General features: G+C 34.4%; 1 protein-coding gene and 1 non-coding gene across 2 annotated transcripts in view; both read right to left on the reverse strand.

The window, feature by feature from the left end:
* The window catches only part of CNTNAP2 (contactin associated protein 2), a 2,674,182-nt gene that overhangs the window by 159,476 nt on the left and 2,494,855 nt on the right, over positions 1-19,851 (reverse strand). The window lies entirely within an intron of this gene.
* On the reverse strand, positions 16,876-16,982 carry LOC141545279 (U6 spliceosomal RNA). The gene has a single exon (XR_012482957.1). It is a non-coding gene; the product is annotated as a U6 spliceosomal RNA (small nuclear RNA).

Below are 19,851 nucleotides of genomic sequence, written 5' to 3' on the forward strand. Positions count from 1 at the left end.
GATTCAAGGCAAAATATTCTGGAAAGCACTTTTAAGGTACATCTCCTGAGTCAATAAATAGCAATACCATCTTTTAAGTCCATTCACCAAAGAAATTAAAGTTAGAGAAAAAGGATATATATATATCTATATATATATATATATACATATATAAATAAATTTACCCAAAAGTTTCCTATCTTCAAACTTCTCTAATTCTGTTAAGAGTACATTATATTTCTGGTTATAGAGGTGTTTAACTTCATTAGGCTTTGAATTCAAGTCCTTTGTCTCCTTATCTAGCATGTTTTCCATAGTATTAAGGCTCTGTCCTTAGTCCTATTCTCATCTCTCTTCCCTGGTTCCCTTGCTGTTTTTAATCAAGTCCCGCATAATTATTGTAATTTCAGTGCAGATGACTCTAATTGCTGTAAATCCAACCTCTCCTGCACTCTAATCTGATATTAGCAACTAATGGTATACTATCAGAATCCAAAATTCAACCTATCCATGATGAGAACTTGTTAGATTTCTCCTCAAATTTATATTTGTCATCAAACTTACTAATTTCTGCTAAAGCATTAGTAAATCCTCTTTCAGCCACTTAGGTTGTATCCCTTCTTCTTTCTTACCTCTCCCCTAGGTCAGTCAAGTGTTAGATCAATGGATTTTTATCTCTAAAACCTTTCTCATTGTGACACTTAATTGTTGTAGAACAGAGCAAAGATTTTTAAGCTGTTGGTCAGGACCCTATATAGGTCCTGCATAACTGTATATGGGGATTGAAAAAATATGATTTGTTATTAGCAAATGTTTGATTTGTATATATATATATATATACATACATACATATCTATCTATCTATCTATCTATCTATCTATCTATCTATCTATCTATCTATCTATCTATAAAATATACCCATATACCTGGGGTTGTGTAAAAATTCTTTCCATTCTAAAAATTTTATATATATATATATATATATATATATATATATATATATATATATATATATATATATATATATATATATATATATACACACACACATACACATACATATGTATATATAAAATATATACATGAAAGTCTTTTATTTATTTGGTTCTAGTCCCCCAAAAAATAAAAGTAAAAAAAGTAAAAGAGACATTCCCTCCTCTTAAGGCACTCTACTTTCCATTCTGATGTTGAACCTTTTGACAGTGCTCAGCACTTTAATGGGAACTTTCTTTCCTTAATAGTTAGGAGTTGTGCTCCCAATGCCTGGAGACTTATTTACCAAAAATTCTTTGTGTATTTGATCCTAGTGCCTGGCATGGGGTGAGAATTGGTAACTAGATTTAGAAAAGAAGATGGAGAAGGGTGTGTTTTTTCTCCTGTCTCTGATTAATTGGGAGGTTTGGATGATTTCTCCCAAAGTTTGGGAGAGTTTAATAGAATTCAGTTTTCTTAACTCAGACTGGATGTAGCTAGATCTGGGGTAATGAAAAAAATTTGGGATAATACTTCCCTAAAGAAAAGAGAGGAAATAAGCAGAGGTAGTACAGAGTTAGGAGAACAGCAGCTACTTAGTGACAAGAAATTCCTGGCCCAAGACAAGTTTCTTCTAAACTAAGCTGGCAGTTTTAACAACCCATATAAGTGTAAGTATATAAAGAAAAATAGTATAATAGTCAAGCCTGAGCCCAAGAAGCAGGGGAGATTTGGAAATTGAATCAAAGAATCATGATGTGGAAGAGCAGATTTGGAACTTGTCCTCTCCTGTTACTGTTTAGGTTCTTGAAAGAGGTACCTGGTCTTTGAGTAGGAATCCCAATTCTTTCCCGATTGGAATGGTGGTTATGTTGGTGTCTCAGTCTCAGGAGATCATAATACTACAAGTTAAAATTTCTTATCTAGGTCTTTAGCTGTAGGAGTGGGATATGACATTAGAGAGGAAAAGGTATTTTTTTTCTTTAATTTACAATCTATGGCTTGACCATGAATTATTTCTATTTTTCAAAATTTTAAGTCATGAATTAACTCTATGCTCCTGGCTTTGTCAACTTTTTGCTTTTAAACTGAAGACCTCTTAAGGAAGAACTAAAGAGGTACTTGGAGCATATAGAGGTTAAAGTGGCTTATTTCTGATCACACAGCTAGTGTGTGTAGGAGGCCAGGAGGAAGAAAAGAAAAGAAGAAAATAAACATTTATCAGGCATCTACAATATGATAGACTTTGTGCTAAACCTTTTACAAAGATGGCCTCATTTGATCTTCACAACAATCTTGTGAGATAAACCCCATTAATAGCAGCATTTTTCACCTGAGGAAACTAAGGCTGGCAGAGGTTAAGTGATTGGTTTAGGATTACACAGCTGGTAAAGTCAGAGGCAATTCTTGAATCAAACCTGTATCCAAGGTGCTTAATGCACAAACTAGGATATATTTTTTTAAAAAGACAAAGAAAATTTGGTTGTTAAATCTGTGGAGCATATAAATCTGAGTATGAGAACTCAGATGCTAGAAAACAACTTTATTATTCATTAGATTAGAGGACCCAAATCAAAAGACTAAGATAGAATTTAATAGTTATAAGTATAAATTTAACAGTAAAACATAAATATATATTGTTAGAGCTGGAAAGGATTTAGAGAAACCCCTTTCTTTTATAGATTAGCAATTATAGTTTCTAAAGATTAAGTGAGTTGGCCAAAGTCCAAATGTATTATACAAGTTAGTGGAGTCCTAAATTGATTTCAATTCATGAGATAAGGAGTTAGAGTTTCGAGATGACCAGAAATTTCAAATCAAATGAATTAACACATGCAAAGCACGTTGCAAATTTTGAAATACTGGTTATTATTAAAAGCCATTGGGATGATATAGATGCTAAAGCAACATATTTTAATGTAAATATATGCTTTCTATTAATAAATGTAGTGTTCAGCTCAATGAAGGTGACAGTTCCACTGTAATCTGTGTTAATCAGATCACACCTCAAATGCTGGGTCCAGTTATAGACAATATATTTTATGAAGGACATTGAAAATTTAATAATAATAATAAAGTAGTTAGCATTTCTAGAGAACCTAAAGGTCTGCAAAGCATTTTATATATTTCATTTTATCCTTAGAATAACTCTGGGAAGTTATTATTATTATAATTAACCCATTTTATTATTAAACCCATTTTATAGATTAGGATGAGAGAGGCAAATGTTAAATCATTTGTCCTGGGCTGCACAGCTAAATAATTTAGATCTGCTTTGAAATCAGGTCTTCCCTACTGCAAATCATGATTATGTCATATAAATGGCTGTTGAGAGTATTAGGGATCTTTGGCCTAGAAAAGAAGGATCTTTTGAATTTTGCAATCGACTCCAATCAGTTTGCAAGAGCTGATTGGCAATTTTTCAGTGGCATACATATATGCTCACAAAATATGTAGCAAATGCTATCAATCATGGCTCAATTTACAATTTTGTTGATTTTCAAAGTGATGGAGAAAATAACAATGCTGATTAAACTTGTAGGTGTTTTGTTCTTACTCCCCCCCCCAAAACGCAGCACATTCCTTAATATGTGTAATAATAACTTGCCTCAAAATATGTGAAGAGACATTGTGTAAAAGCAGCATACTACCTTTCCGTCTTGAGTCCAGGACTAAAGTTAATAATATTTAAAAAGTGTTTTTGAAGTTTACATAATGCTTTATAAATATGATCTCATTTTATCTTCAGAACAGCCCTGGGGATGTAGGGTCAGTATTGGCATTTTATAGATAAGGAAACTGAGGCAAAGTTTAATTGAGCTGCCTAGGATGCTCTGTCATTTCCTTCTCCTGCTCATTTTACAGATGAGGAGACTGAGGCAGTCAGGATGAAGTGACTTGCATAGGGTTACAGAGATATTAAATATGTGAGGTGGGATTCAAACTCAATTTTTTCTGACTTCTGGTCCACTGTACCATTTTAAAAATTGGAAGTTTCTAAAATAGTACAGATATCTTCAAAAAATAATGAGGTTTCTGAATAAGACAAGCAGAGCCTGTAAGGGTTGTTGTGTAAGAGAGTTCTGCATTAGAAGAGAGACTGTAGCAGGAAATGTTTAAAGTCCATAATTCCACAAACATATGTCATATTAGGCTGCGAGGTGACAAAGCAGATAGAATGCCAGCCCTAGAATCAGGAAGACTCATCTTCCTGAGTTCAAATTAGTCCAAAGACATTTCCTAGCTGTGAGACTTGGGCAAGTCACTTCACTCTATTTGCCTCAGTTTCCTCACCTGTAAAAGGAGCTGAGGAAGGAAATGGCAAACCACTCCAGTATCTCTGCCAAGAAAATCCCAAATGGGGCCATGAAGAGTTATAAATGGCAAACAATAAATGTTGCTGACGGGGAAAGTTAGGCAGAGAGAATGCTTTGGCAAAGGCTGTAGAATTGCAGGAAGATAATGGGGCTAACCTCTGGCTTCCAGACTTCTTGAGGGGGAGTATTCTCTTATACTGTGGCAGAGGAGGATACTTTCTAATATGTGAAACTGCATTCTTCCTTTGTTGTTCTCCTTCCATTCAGGCAGCTAATAGTTTTCCAGGGTAAATGACATTGTACATTGATTCCTGGTAAGATGATATTTTAAAGTCGTCTATAATGGGAGAAATTTTAAATGCTATAAGTCTAAGCAGACTAATGTTATAGCCTTTATGGCCCTAAGGCTATTGGATGAAACAAGATTTTGTTGCTTTATTAGACAGTCCTCTCTGTTTATAAACTCACTCAAATTATGGTAGTAGAATAATTCTCATACGTGAAGTGTTTAAGTAAAGCAACTCCAGGTGCTTTCCATTTATTGATTTTTTTTAATGAAATGGCCTCACTATTTAAATGAGCTTGAGTTTATTTTTTTAATGGTCTTTCAATAAAGTTTAAGCTGACCCTGATTCCCCCTTACAATCACTACACTGTAATGGCAGAGACAGACTAATGAGAAAAAAAATAAACTCATTCCATGTGGTTGAAAAGGTTATATTTATATTGATTTTAACTGTAACATAGTTAAGATCCTTGATATTAAAAAACAAACAAATAAAGCAAAACCCACATCCTTCTCAGTGGTAGCTGTAGTGATATTACCTGACAGTAAGTTTTGGTAACAATAATAATATTTGGGATAGAGGCTAAAAACTGCCTGGAATGAAAAGGAAAAGAGAAATTTCAGAATGAGAATTAAATGTACAGTTGATCTCAAGATAAAGCTAAGTTGACAGGGGTCTACAACCTTAGTTGACTGTTGTTATTTAGTCCCTTTTTAATTTTTTCTGACTCTTTGTGATCCCATTTAGGATTTCTCAACAAAGATTCTGGGCATGGTTTGTCTTTTCCTTCTTTGGCTCATTTTACAGACGAAGAAACTAAGACAATCAGGAAAAAGTGATTTGCCCAGAGTCACCCAGGAAGATGTCTTCCTAACTCCAGACCTGACACTTTATCCACTGCACTCCCAGGCTGCCCAATTGGTTGACCAGGAGTTATTTATGTGGTCATAGAGAGGCAATATAATGTAGTTGATAGAGCTGATCTCAGACTCAGGAAAACCTGGGCTCAGGACCTAGACTTATAGGTCCTGATATTCAGGACCTATATATTAATATATAGTGGCTGTGAGACTTTGGATAAGTCACTTAATCTCTAAATTGGCAGGTTAACTCTCTTAAGTCTATAATTCTCAGAGAAAGAATTAAACTGCTTTAGAAGAGGGAGTTCTTCACTTGAGAATTCCATATCCCATTGGAGCCACAGGTACTACTATCTCTATTCCTTTCTACGTTCTCATAGGAGCTGTAACCCCTGAAGTGTTCACTCTTTTATACATGAAATGTGAATTCTCTTGGGAAAGGGTATGGGAATTTGCAAATAAATTTGCACCTGTAAAGCAATTTAGGTTTAAAAATCACTTCTTTTAAAACTGGAGTAGCTAGAATTCTGGGCTTAGAGTCAGGAGGCCTGAGTTCAAATCCTAATACAGGCACTTATTAGCTATAAAACCCTAAGCAAGTCTTCAACAGGATTCTTTGCTTCAATTTCTACATAATTTTAATCACTGAATGGGTGGAACCTCAGCCAAACTGAGTCCTGTTGAAGACCTTGGCTTAAAAAAGCTAAGGTCTCCCATTTCATTCAGGGCCATCTCCAGTCAGCCTGAGCTATAACTTGCCACTGGATCCAGATGGCTTTGGAAGGGAAAGTGTGGGAGATGACCTTGCACAGCCCTCCCTCAATTCAATCCAATTCACTTCCAAGTCATAGCATCACCTCTCTGATTTCATAGCCCTCTTCAAGAGTGAAGGACAAATATCAACAACAATTAGCAAGTCACTTACTAGCTGTGTGACCATACACAAGTCACTTGACCAGGTTTGCCTCAGTTTCCTTATCTATAAAATGAGCTAAAGAAGGAAATGATAAACCAATCTAGTATCTTTTTCTAAAAAAACAAAAACAAAAACAAAAAACAGTTGGGGTCAGGAAGAGTTGGACAGGACTGAAATGACTGAACAATAAGAACAAAATCTTTATAACACTCCTGCGAAGCTGTTTAAGATTGTTTTAAGGAAGGCATCCTATAAACTGTAATGTACTATATACCACAAGTATTACTATCCCAGCTTTATGGATAGGGAAAATGTCTTGTTTAATATCATGCAATTAATGCTTGTTGGAGACTGAATTTAAATCCAGATCTCTCAACATTTTTTTCACTATCCTATATGGTTTCTTTGCTCATTTTCCTATATCTTGAAGAAATGGACCAGCAAATAGAGAGATAAGGAAAAAGAAGGACAGAGACAGAGAAAGAGAGATAGAAATCAAGCAGGAGTTATACAAAGCCTGTTATATTCTCTTCTGGGTTTCCCTCTCCTAGTAATTTTGATCTGGTGTATCGTTAAGGTTGACCCCAAATCAATGCCAGCTCCTAAGAACTCTTAAGCTAAATTTTTGAGTTAAGAGTTTATAAAAATTCTAACAAGGCCTGGATTGATCGGGGTTCCCACATTAGCTGAGACCTCTTCACCTCAGGGCTCCAGGACAACTTTAGGTATATTATTTCACTTCTGAATACTATAATACAGCCATGGCTTATTCCAGAAACAAACTTCAAAAGAAGTTAGATTAATTTCCAGTCTTCTGAGTGCATGGAATGGGTCATTTGGAGGGAAAGGTAGGAATTCTGAAGTTGAAAAATGTGTGTGTGTGTGTGTGTGTGTGTGTGTGTGTGTGTGTGTGTGTGTATAAAAAGGTAGCCCAGAAGGATGTATGACTTGGAATGGAAACTCCTTGGGAGAGGGAATGTCTTACTTTTTGCTTGTATTTCTACCCCCCATTGCTTAGCACAGTAATTGGTACATAATAAATATTTAATAAATGTTTATTGCCTGCTTACCAAGAAAGAAAGAATAACATGTTTTGGTAGAAGACAGGAAAATGAAAAGAATATTAGAGAAATGTGAAAAAATTCATAGAAAATACACAAAAGTACATTTTTAACTGAGATACTATTAAAGTACAGTGTCTAGCACATTCTTTGTCTCGTAGCAGATGATCAGTAAGCACACTTACTTGATTGACTAAATAAATTATCACATAAAAAATAGAAGCACCAAAGGTGGCCCCAGTTTTATGCATTGTCCTCATCTTTAGATACTTTTATGGTCCCCTCAATCCTTCCCAAGCACTGAAACATACATAATTATTTTGGTCATTTCAGAAATTCAAAGTTACTGTCAGTGTCCATATTTTCATCAGAGAAAGTAACAGCTGCTTTACCACTACTGCTATATTTCTGGAACTTGTGGCTTGCCTGGGTTAAAATGTGTCAGTTTGGGCAGAAGCAGGTGGTTCTGATGACTGTTCACAGCTAACTGCCTCATTTTTACTCTTAGAGAAAACTGGATTTACACAATGAATCAAAAAACATTTGTTAAGCACTTTTTATGTGCCAGGCATAGTGCTAAGCAGTGAGGGTACAAAAAGTGACAAAAATAGTCCCTGCCCTTGAAAGACTTAAAATTGAATGGGGAACTCAATATACAAATAAATATATCTTGAGCAAGCTATTGACTAGATAAATAGGAAAGAATTAATAGAGAGAAGGCCCTAAAATTAAATGTGATTGGGGAAAAGCTTTTTTTTTTTTCAAGGTAGGATTTTAATTTGGATTTTTTAGCCCAACAGTACCTTAAATGTGGAAATGATCTGTAATATATAAAGGGGTGACTGACTCACTGACTGAAGTTAAAATTGTATTTTGGGAATTTGGCTACATAATCTTTATACTCCATGTTCTCCCATTCTTTGGTACATGGCACACATGAATAATATAAAGGATATGAAACATTTCAGAAAGAGTACAACAAGTGCAGTGACATGATTTACTAAATGTCTTTTTTATTCCCTGTCTTCAAGTTTTCTTTTATTATGTTAGCTTGATCTTCTTTCCTTTTGTGCTAGCATCTGTGACCTAGTTCTTTTCCAGTATAAGAGTCTTTTTGGCTTTTTTTTCTCCTGCTTCCTGTTTTTCTATGCTCATACTTCTATCACAATCATTATAATTAGGCCTGTTAACATAAGAATCAATTTTTTTCAGACCACTACTGGGGCAGAAATCAGGTAAACTTAACCCCAATGACCTGAAATAGTCATTTTGCCTTTAAAAGGCAATATCGAATGCTATAAGGTATAAGCCTTAAAATATAGTATAAATGTTAGTTATTATCAATATTAATATTTTTAATATTATTATTATCAGTAGGTCAATGATCTAGCTATTTATTCAGGAGGGCCAAATCCTCCCCATTTTAATTGAAAACTAGTATTTTCAGCAAGAAAGTCCTGCTTTCTTCCAATCTCTGCAAGGTCTCCTATTCAATCTATATATGTTGACCTTGTTTGTATACATGTCACCAAAATTTGCTGTTTTTATCATTTATTTCCTAGGCAGGGTACAGAGACACCTAATGTAACCACCATATTGTTTTACTCAAAATCTGCTTTTATTTTGCTCAAGTAAGTTTTCTCATCCCATCTTTCAGGACTGATCCTGGCTACTGGCCTCTAGAGGGCATTACAAGCTTAGCTTAGCTCTCAATTCATCAGGTGCCAAACTCTGGCCATCAGCAATTAGGAGGAGAATCTGTTATGATCATTTTTTTTTCCTTTTTTCTCATAAGTGACAATGCTACATGTGACCTTCTAAGCCTTTACATTGCACTGGCTGTTATGTGCTTTTTTTCCTTCTTAGAGAGGTATGCTTAGGTGAGATTGGAAACTGTTTTCAGTCAACTACTGTTTCCCATGCAAATATTCTTCCTATTGAACTACAGAAATAGCTTTAAGAATTACTACTGTATCTTTGAAAATGATTTTAGTACATTGCAGGTACATGTATAAAAACTATAATGCATCATATATTAGGTTTAAGTTTCCATACCAAAAGAAATAGAAATGGAGGGACCTTATCTTATTTTCTGAGAGGTCATTTATTCACTTAATGTGCCTGAAGGGGAAAAATGAACTCTCCAACCTTAGGCAACATAAGACTTGAAAATGTATTCTGAAGAAGGAAAGAAAGGACTGACAACTCTACCCTAAACTGCATTAGATTACCAGCCTGGAAATTGTATTTCAGATACTTTCACACTGTGCTGCAAGAAAATATACAGTGAAGCAAATGTATTTTTCCAGCAATGCAGAGAAAGAGGCAGCTTCTAGCCCTGGAGCGCATAATTTATTAGTGAGTGAAATTGCTTTAGAAAGAGAATGAGAAAACTTTGAAATACCCACTGTCATATTCATTAATACAGTTATTTTGTTTCAGATCAAATGGATTTGATGGATTAGAGCTTTTTTTTCTTCTTCAAGTATCAGACAGTAGAGTTCTTAGGAATGGTGGAAAATCAGATACTGCATCATTTCACTGAATAAAAAAATCATCACAACAGCATACTACTTCTACCTCACTGTAGGAAAAATACATCAAGAATGCTCAGGCTCAAGGACTTGCTCTAATAATAATAAATAAGTAAACAAAAGACTCTCTAGTTTCTTTAACCCCTAAAGTGATACATGAACACAGCTGTTCCATAGCCTGCTTAGTGTGCTTGGCATCCTATTTAGAGTCAACTCTACTATCAGTATCCTGAATTTTTACAACATTATTTATACTTCCTTTCTTTGAAAAGTAGCTCTTAACTTAAGGGGAGACCACAAGACTGGGACAACTGGTGATAGACAGTTATCCTTCTCTTTTGCATACAGTAGATGTTTAATAAATGCTTGTTGAATTATACAGGATGTAAGTTCTCAGAGAAAAGACTAAATTTTCATGGGACATTTAGTCTCCCTCTATCTTAACAAACTACATTTTTCAAAGGTTTCACATTTATGTTAAAATAATTAGCTCTTAATTTCATTATTTATTTATTATTTAATAAAATTTTATTATTTATTATTGTACACTTATAATATTAATATTTAATTTTATTATTTATATATTTAGTTATATCTTTTTAACTCATCTTTTTTATTTAAAATTTTGTGTTCTGTGCTAATTTTTAAGTTTATTTTAAGTTGATTTTCTAGTTTTTAAAAATTATGTACTGTTAATAATTCTTTCCCCTTTGTTTGTAATTTTCCTCCAAGGATTGCCTTAGTTGTACCCTAGAATTTTAGTATGTGTCTCAGAACATTTTGTCATATGTGAAGTCTCTACTCATGACAGCTGTTCTTTTACCACAGCACTATGCTAGCCAGAGAATAAATGACCCTTCAGAAAATAAGATAAGATTCCTCTATTTCTATTTCATTGGTGTGGAAACTTAAACCTAATATGTGATGCATTATAGTTTTTATATATCTACCTGCAATGTACTAAAATCACCTTCAAAGACACAGTAGTAAGTCTTAAAGCTATTCTTCAGTTCAATAGGAAGAATAATTGCATGGAAACCAGTAGGTGACTGAAGAGAGTTTCCAATCTCCTCTAAGCCTACTTCTCTATGGAGGAAACAAAGAGCATAAAACCCCATGTAATCTAAAGGCTTGGAAAGTCACAATACAGCATTGCCACTTATGAGAAAGAACTATTATAACATATTCTCCTAATTGCTGATGGTCAGAGTTTGGCACCTGATGGGCTGAGTTAATCTGAGCTTATGATGCCCTCTAGAGCCTCTTGAGCAAAAGAAAAGCAGTTTTTTTTCCTTAAAATTTGAATACATCAATGTGGTGGTTACAAATAGGTATTTCTGTTTTCTGCCTAGGAAAAAATGATAGAGTCAGCAAACAGTATGCTTGAATGTATATAAACAGGGTCAACTTGTATAGTTTATGTAGGAGAACTTGCAGGTATTGGAACAAAGTAGGATTTCTCCCTGAAAAATCCTACCTTTCAACTCAAGTAGGAAGGGCTTTGTTTTCCTTCAGAATAAGAAGGCATTACTGTTGACCCAGAAGATAGTGAACCTATACAAGATCATTCCTCAGAAAAACCGTGAAGTAGATAAAATTTATTCTTTCTTTCTTCCCCTCATACACTGCTCACAGCAGACTTTTTCCTGAAGGTCCAAATGTTAATGCTGTGGTAAACTGAATACTGGGGCTGGAGTCAGCAATTCCTGGGTTCAAATCAGGTATTTACTAGCTGTGCGACCCTAGGCGAATTATTTAATTAGCTTTAGTTTCCTTAATTATAACATGGGGATAAAGATAGCACCTGTCTCACAAGGTTCCAAATAGTGATTCATGGTTGTATGTGTTCTAATTTATAATATTTGAAGTTATATAAAATATGGTATGTAAAATATGATAAATGGTTCCAATCTTATGAAAATATGCAGTATGAATTGACATTATTGGAATACCTCTACATTTTCTCTATATAATCATTATATTAATTAGGACTGACTTATACCTCTCAGGTTTTGTTTCAACAATGACTCCACCCTAAACTGCTTTCCTTCTCCCCAGCTCTTATTAAAATTTCTACTCCCTTAGTGAAATAATCTCAATCAGTCCTCAGGAAGCAATGTGACTGGATTAAACAATTCACATTAAAATGGGACTATGAATCTTGTTTAATACATTAACTAAGAGTCTTTGCCTATAAGTTACCCACTCACTTACAAGTGCAGCATTCTGATATGGAAGGGACCAAGGAGGACATCTAATCCAAAGTGTAATTGAATAAAACCACTCTTTCTAATAGTACCTGACATATAACAGGTACTTTGTAAAAAATTGCTGAATTAATGAATGAATGCGATCAATAAGATTTCACTTTAAGTAATCAGCCAAAGAGAACCAAATACTTCCTAAGGCAGCCCATTCAACTTTTGAACATTTTAAACTATCTCCTCCCCCAGCAATGCCTTACCTTCCCTCTTTTTTGCTTTTCCCCCCTCCTTGCAGGTAAATTTGTCTTTGGGAGACTTCCAATCACTGCTTCCTGACTCCCTCAGAGCCAGTCCTAAGCAAAATTAGGTTTTGTACCTGCCATCCCCTTTAAGCAGTCCATTTCAAGCATCTCCATCTCCCCCAAGATTCTAATTCAATATAGTTGGTCCTTAGAGTCATTTTGAAATCAGGCAGTATAATCAGATCTTTAGACAGTAAAAATCATTAACCAGATCAGTTCCAATCGTCTTATAATCTCAATGTGGAGATAAATTATACAAATTAGAAAACAATATAGAGTCACACAGAAAAATCTTAGAGAATATAAACACCAGAGAATTTCAAAGAAAGGAACAATCACTGGAAAGCTGCAAAGGTCTGTGGGGACCGGTTAGACTTTTTTTTTCCCCCCAAACTAGGTCTTCCTAATCTGTCCAGGCTGGAAGGATAGTGGCCATTCATACATTCACTTGCATCTTTGGTCAGAACAATAGCATTTACAATTCTGTTTTTAATAAGAGCCAGTTTACCCTCCTTACTCAGCCTAGTGGTCCCTCCTCCTGAGGGCTCACCAGACTTATTGGAGATACCAACTGGTTTATCCCATTGTAGCTTAGAACTCTCACATTCAAGTGAATGCCAGCTTCAGTCTCCTCAGTGGGAAAGATTGCAGGCAGGTATGGTGATACCTGATAGATATCAACACATCTATCAAGAAAGGCAACCGTTTGCTGAGTCCTATAAGACTGATAGAATTGAACAGATTTCTGGGGGATTCAGGTATGTAGTTATAAGTTTCACAAAAAAAATTATATTCAATTTTGGGGAAAATTGTTAGATATTAAGGATTAGGGAAAAGCATTACAAGATAGGGAAATGCATCAGTAAATATTTAAAGCAATCATTCAATAAACATTTGTTAACTGCCTATGTGCCAGGCACTGGGGATACAAAAAGAGACAAAAGATAGTGCTTTCTCTCAAGGAGTTTATAATCTAGTCAGGGAGACAAAATGTAAACAAATATATGTAAAAGTTAAAATAAAGTAAATTGAGGTACAAAGTACTAAGCATAATCAATTTACTAGTAAAGCACAACTTTATTCTTAAATTGGATCTTAACTTTCCCAGTTAGCTACGACTTCAAACGAAGGGGAAAGTTTTTAAAAATAGGTTTTAGGAAGCTCAGAACAAAGGACAGAGAAGGGTAGGTAACATTATGAAATTGAGGGAAACATGATTGTTTACATAGCTGAGGCATGGGCAACAATATAATTAGTTGGAAGTTTAGTAATAAGGTGCTAGCAGAGACCACCTTCCCCCTGTGCCCAAAAAGTTTTCATGGGTTGAGTCAAGATATAAGAGTTAAAGCATAATAGAGCAGATCTTCTAGATACAAATTAGACATCATTGAGAAATGGCTTGGTGTTGTAAAGATACCAGAACAGACTTTCTTAGAAGAAATCACATCCCCCAAGTTTATCAGAATTCCTTGAAGAAATAACAGAATAATTATCTAGGAAGAGAATTTCTAAATTTAACACATTACAGGCCAGCTGAATCTGTGCACTAAGTTCAGAGAAAAAGAACCATGTCTTAGGTAGTTGTAGGATAAAATCAGTTATTAGACAAAATCAGTTAATTATAAAAAGAAGTCATAACAAATGATACAAAATTAATCGATCATTTCATATATATAAAGCATGTTAGACAACAGATAAATAGCAAATAATTAACAGACAAAAGACACTGGAATTAAAAAGGATAAGGGAAGGCTTCTGGTAGAAGGAGGGATATTATTTGGGACTTGAAGGAAGGAAGATCAGTAGCAGAAAAATAAGCATGAGAAGCTTGAAGGTATTAGGGAAGGGGAGCAAAAAGGAGATAAGCTTGTTGAACCAGAGAATTTTTGTTGAGTGGGAGGAAATGATCTTACTGGATAGATAGAAGAAAACTAGATTATAGAGAGACTAAAATGAGAGGATGTCAAGTCTGGACTTGATCTTGTATGCAACAGAAAACTATTGATAATTTCTGAGCAAGGAAGGAAGAGAATAGAAGGAAAATTTCAGAAAGATTAATCTATTGGGAGTACGTAGGATGGATTAGTAGATACCTTGGATTAGGGAGGTGTTGATAAGAAAGAAAAAATAATGGAGAAGAACTGAGAGACATCACAAAGAAAGGCTGGACAAAATTAGGAGCACATTGATTAGGAAAAAGAAGATTAAAAGTTTTTGAGTTGGGTGTTTAGGGGAATGTTCTGTTATTGACAGACACAAAACTGGAAGAGGTGGTTGAGTTAGGCAGGTAAAAGGTTGTTTCACACTAATTGAATAATTCTGATGATAGTTGGAAACGTAAGATTGTTTGTAGCAGAAAGGAGGATTAAATACCTAGATGAGGAAATGTGATAGGAGAAAGTGTTTGATTCTTATGAGAAGATGTAATCCTTGATGAATAATAGAAGCTCTTTGGGGGATATTAATTACAGAAAGGACTGAATTAGCTATATAGCCCATCATTTAATATTCTAGATAGTAACAGAGAAGAAGATTTCAAAACGGGTAGGCAGCACCATTGATAGTGCTGAATGTCTAAGAAAAGAAGGATAAGATGAATGAGCTACTCTTGGTCCCAGCTCAGTAGCAAAGCAGACCAGTGGGGTAGCTTCCAGTCCTAGTGCAGAAGGCAAATTGAGGGCTCAGAAGACTAAGCTGTTCCCTGGAGAGATTAGGTTGGGCTACCCTTTGCTGTGAGCAAGTCACCAAATACAAGGGGCCTCTGTGTTCAAAGCCAAGGTTCAGTGATTCACAAGAAGCTTGGGATAGCAACCTCTGATCCTAGGAGCAGAGCTCAATCTTAAAAATCACAAAATAGGAAAAAAAGAAAGAAAGAAAATGAGCAAGAAACAGAAAAGAATCTTAACCACAGAAAGCTACTATGGTGACAGGGAAGACCAAAACACCAATCAGAAAAAGACAAAATGTTCACATTGTAAAAATGCCAAAGGATGTTATGAATTGGTTTCAAGCCCAAAGAAGTTTCTTGGAAGTGCTCATAAAGGATTTTAAAAGGCAAATAAAAAAGGTAGAAGAAAAACTGGAGAAATGGGAGGTATTCAAGAAAAAGCCAAAAGTTGGGTAAAACTGACTAAAGAAAATAATTTCTTTTTTTAAATTATAGCTTTTTATTGACAAAACATATGCATGGGTAATTTTTCAACACTGACCCTTGCAAAAGCTTCTGTTCCAACTTTTCCCTTGCTTCCCTCTATCTCCTCTCCTAGATGTCAGGTAGTCCCATACATGTTAAATATGTTAAAGTATATGATAAAGATAATATATGTATACATATTTATATAATTGTCTTGCTACACAAGAAAAATTGGATTTAGAAAGAAGATAAAAATAATCTAGGAAGAAAAACAAAAATGCAAGCAAACAATAACAGAAAGAGTGCAAATGCTATGTTGTGGTCCACACTCATTTTTCAGTGTTCTTTTGCTGGATGTAGCTGATTTTGTTCATTACTGATCAATTGGAACTGATTTAGATCCTCTCATTGTTGAAGGTAGCCACTTCCATCAGAATTGATCCTCATATAATATTGTTGTTGAAGTATATAATGATGTCCTGGTTCTGCTCATTTTACTCAGCATCAGTTCATGTAAGTCTCTCTAAGCCTCTCTGTATTCATCCTGTTGGTCATTACTTACAGAACAATAATATTCTATAACATTCATATACCACAGTTTACTCAGCCATTCTCCCAATTGATGGGCATCCATTCAATTTTCAATTTCTAGCCACTATGAAAATGGCTGCCACAAACATTTTTGCACATATGGGTCTCTTTCCCTTCTTTAAGATCTCTTTGGGATATAAACCCAATAGTGACACTGTTGGATCAAAGGGTATGCACAGTTTGACAACTTTTTGGGCATAATTTCAGATTGCTCTCCAGAATGGTTGGATCCATTCACAACTCCACCAACAATGCATCAGTATCTCAGTTTTCCTGCATCCCCTCCAACATTCGTCATTATCTTTTCCTGTCATCTTAGCCAATCTGAAAGATATGTAGTGGTAACTCAGAGTTGTCTTAATTTGCATTTCTCTGATCAATAGTGATTTGAAACACTCTTTCATATGAGTAGAAATAGTTTTGATTTCATCATCTGAAAATTGTCTGTTCATATCCTTTGACCATTTATCAATTGGAGAATGGCTTGATTTCTTATAAATTAGAGTCAATTCTCTATATATTTTAGAAATGAGGCCTTTATCAGAACCTTTAACTGTAAAAATATTTTCCCAGTTTATTGATTCCCTTTTAATCTTGTCTGCATTAGTTTTGTTTGTACAAAAGCTTTTTAACTTGATATAATCAAATTTTTCTATTTTGTGATCAATAATGATCTCTAGCTCTTTTTTGGTCCACAGGTCTTCCTCCTCACAGGTCTGAAAAATATGGAATGCTTCATGAATTTGCGTGTCATCCTTGCTCAGGAGCCATGCTAATCTTCTCTGTATCATTCCAATTTTAAAATATGTGCTGCCAAAGCAAGCACAAGAAAATAATTTCTTAAAAATACAATTGGCTGAATGCAAATAAAAAATCCGCTGAAGAAAACAGCATCTTGAAAAGTAGAATTAATTAAATGGAAAAAGATACAAAAACTAACTGAAGAAAAATCACACATTAAAAACTATCACTAGACAAATGGAAGATAATGATTCTATGAGACATCAAGAATCAATCAAGAAAAAGTTCAGGAAATTCATTCAAGAAACAACTGGAATAAAATGTAAAATACCTCATTGGAAAAACATCTGGCATGGAAAATAAATCCAGGACAAATAATTTAAAAATTATTGGTCTACATGAAGGCCACAATAAAAACAGAGCTTGGATAGCATTCTTCAAGAGATCATTAAGGAAAACTGTTCTGACATACTAGAACCAGAGGGGAAAATAATTATTGGAAAAAATTCATTCATCATCTCTAGAGAAAGATCCCACAAGAAAAACCCCAAGACATATTGTTGCAACCCATTTCAGCATGGGCTGAATACTTTTAAAGGAAGTGCTCATAATACTCCAAAATGGATATGAAAAGCAGGCATATAACTCTCATAATAGTGATAAGTTTTCATACCATAGCTTATGGTAAGTAGAGAAATTTTTTTTTGTTGATTTGCTATGCATGTAAGACAGAAGAGAAAACTCATCTAAAACATATTTAGGGAATGTGTTAGAAGTTCTTCTTCTTTTCCATAAAAGAAACAAAACAAATTTAAATATGGCTTCAGAAGTACATTCTTTTAAAGAATTATATTTCATTGACCTTATCAGGATGTTAGTTAGATGTACTTATCTGAATAACTGAATGATTTAACCAGTTGAATGTTGAGCATTTTGATATTAGTGGCAATACGCTACAACAGGGAGATGGCTGATGTCAAAATCAGCAAGATCTAGGTCTAAATATTGCCTTGGATACATATGGATACTATATGACACTGGGCAAGTCACTTAACTTTGCCTTATTTTAGGCAACTAAGGGAAAACACATTGGTACTCTCCTCCATTGGGACAGGGAGTCTTTTTACCTCTGAGTTTCCCTCTGCCAATTAAATCAGTGGTCCAATCACTATACCCTTTAAATACTAGAGTCTGCCTATCAAATATATTGGCTTTGATTTGGATATACTAAATTCAAAGCTGCCTCTACTGTCAAAAGTTTAACCAGAAAATACAGGGGCTTCTTAAAACCTCTCTACAATAATAATGTAGTAAGCCATTTTATGTATAACTTTTCTCACAAATTCTGTGTCCACAAGTTATTTTAAAGATGAAAAAAGCGAATCTCAGAAGGTTTAAATGATTTGCTGAGGATCCTATAGGTAGTAAGTATTAAAGCTGGGGTTGTGTTTTTAATTTGAATGTTCTTTCCATGACTCCAGGTTGCTTCTCCTCATTAATAAGGGTCATCAACATAATGAAAGGTACTTTTCTTATCTATCTTTGCAGAGGTACCCACACTGAATCCTTATAATCTAATAATTGTAACAAGCTGTTCTTAAAATGAATGGAAAGTTGAAGGCACCATTTAAAGCAGAGCTTGGATCTATCATGAGACTTCCTGCTTCCTCTTATATTTGTTTAAGGTGGTTTGATTCAGGCTCAGAAAAAACATTAATAGTCTATATCAAGGTCATAAGCTTTGGTCCACATACAGTTCCCGTCTATTGAATCAAAGGTTCTAAGGTCAATGAACAATGAAAATAGCTTTGAGTTGTTCTTGACAGTTTTTCAGTGAGATGGATCAGAGTATAGTTGTGATCAATAGTGGAATTGTTATAAAATTCAGTTTGCCCTTCATATAACATCTTGCTTGGTAAATCTAATCCTATAACTTACTGAGAAGAAAACTAGGCTGTTGTTTTGAAAAGATGTCTAATAGAGTACTAATGACTCTGTAATAAATGACTATTTTTTTTATTAAAAGAAGGGATAGACCACCCTTTTTTTTTTTTTTTACTTATCTAGCAGTAAATCTATAGGTAAAATGCATTAAAATCTCAGAATTGAAATGAATATCAGTGGGTCACCTATCCAATTTCTACCTGAAGCATCAATTCACTCTAAAATATACCTGACAAGCAAACATTCAACCTCTCTTGTATATCTTCAAGGATAGAGAACTTTCTACCTCTCATTCCTTTAGCACCTCATTTTCTTTCTGGAAAGCTTTAATCATTTTTTTATATTGAACTGAAATCTACCTTTCCATATCTTCCACCCATTAGTATTAGTTGTGTCTTTTAAGATCAAAAAAAGAAGTATAATTATTTTTATTTAATTTATATTCTGATATTTTATCTTAAACATAAAAAGTCAAAATTCTCACACCAATCTTCAAAAGAAAATTATGCAGAACAATTAAAAATCTTTACAACCTTTTATTTCCTTACTTTGCTTCTTTATACTAGATAGTTATCAATAGAATAGATTTATTTGGAAAAATTTCCCATTATTAGGCCAATTCTAGTCCTGGTCCATATATATGGCTCTAAGATTACTGCCTTAGTGGTCTCTGGCACTCCAAGTTCTTAAGTGTTAACAAGCACTGCGAAGTATAATTATTTTTCAAATGAACTAGATCTCTTCATTTTTCACCACTTGCAATTACTTCAACCAAGTTCTTTCACTATCTTGGCTGCATTTCTTTAGCATGCCAATGTCTTTCCTTATGTACAGAACATATAATTCCATGTTAATATTCCAGATGTAGTTTGACCATCCTAAGATACAGTGATTATCTCTTTGCTCATTTTGTATGTTATATTACTATATATTGGCTTTTCTTGGCCTCCCTATCACATTTTTTATTATATTGAGCTAAAATCTCAGTTAAAGACAATTTATAGCATCAT

Source organism: Sminthopsis crassicaudata, chromosome 5 (assembly GCF_048593235.1).
Source record: "Sminthopsis crassicaudata isolate SCR6 chromosome 5, ASM4859323v1, whole genome shotgun sequence".
Classification (NCBI taxonomy): Eukaryota; Metazoa; Chordata; class Mammalia; order Dasyuromorphia; family Dasyuridae; genus Sminthopsis; species Sminthopsis crassicaudata.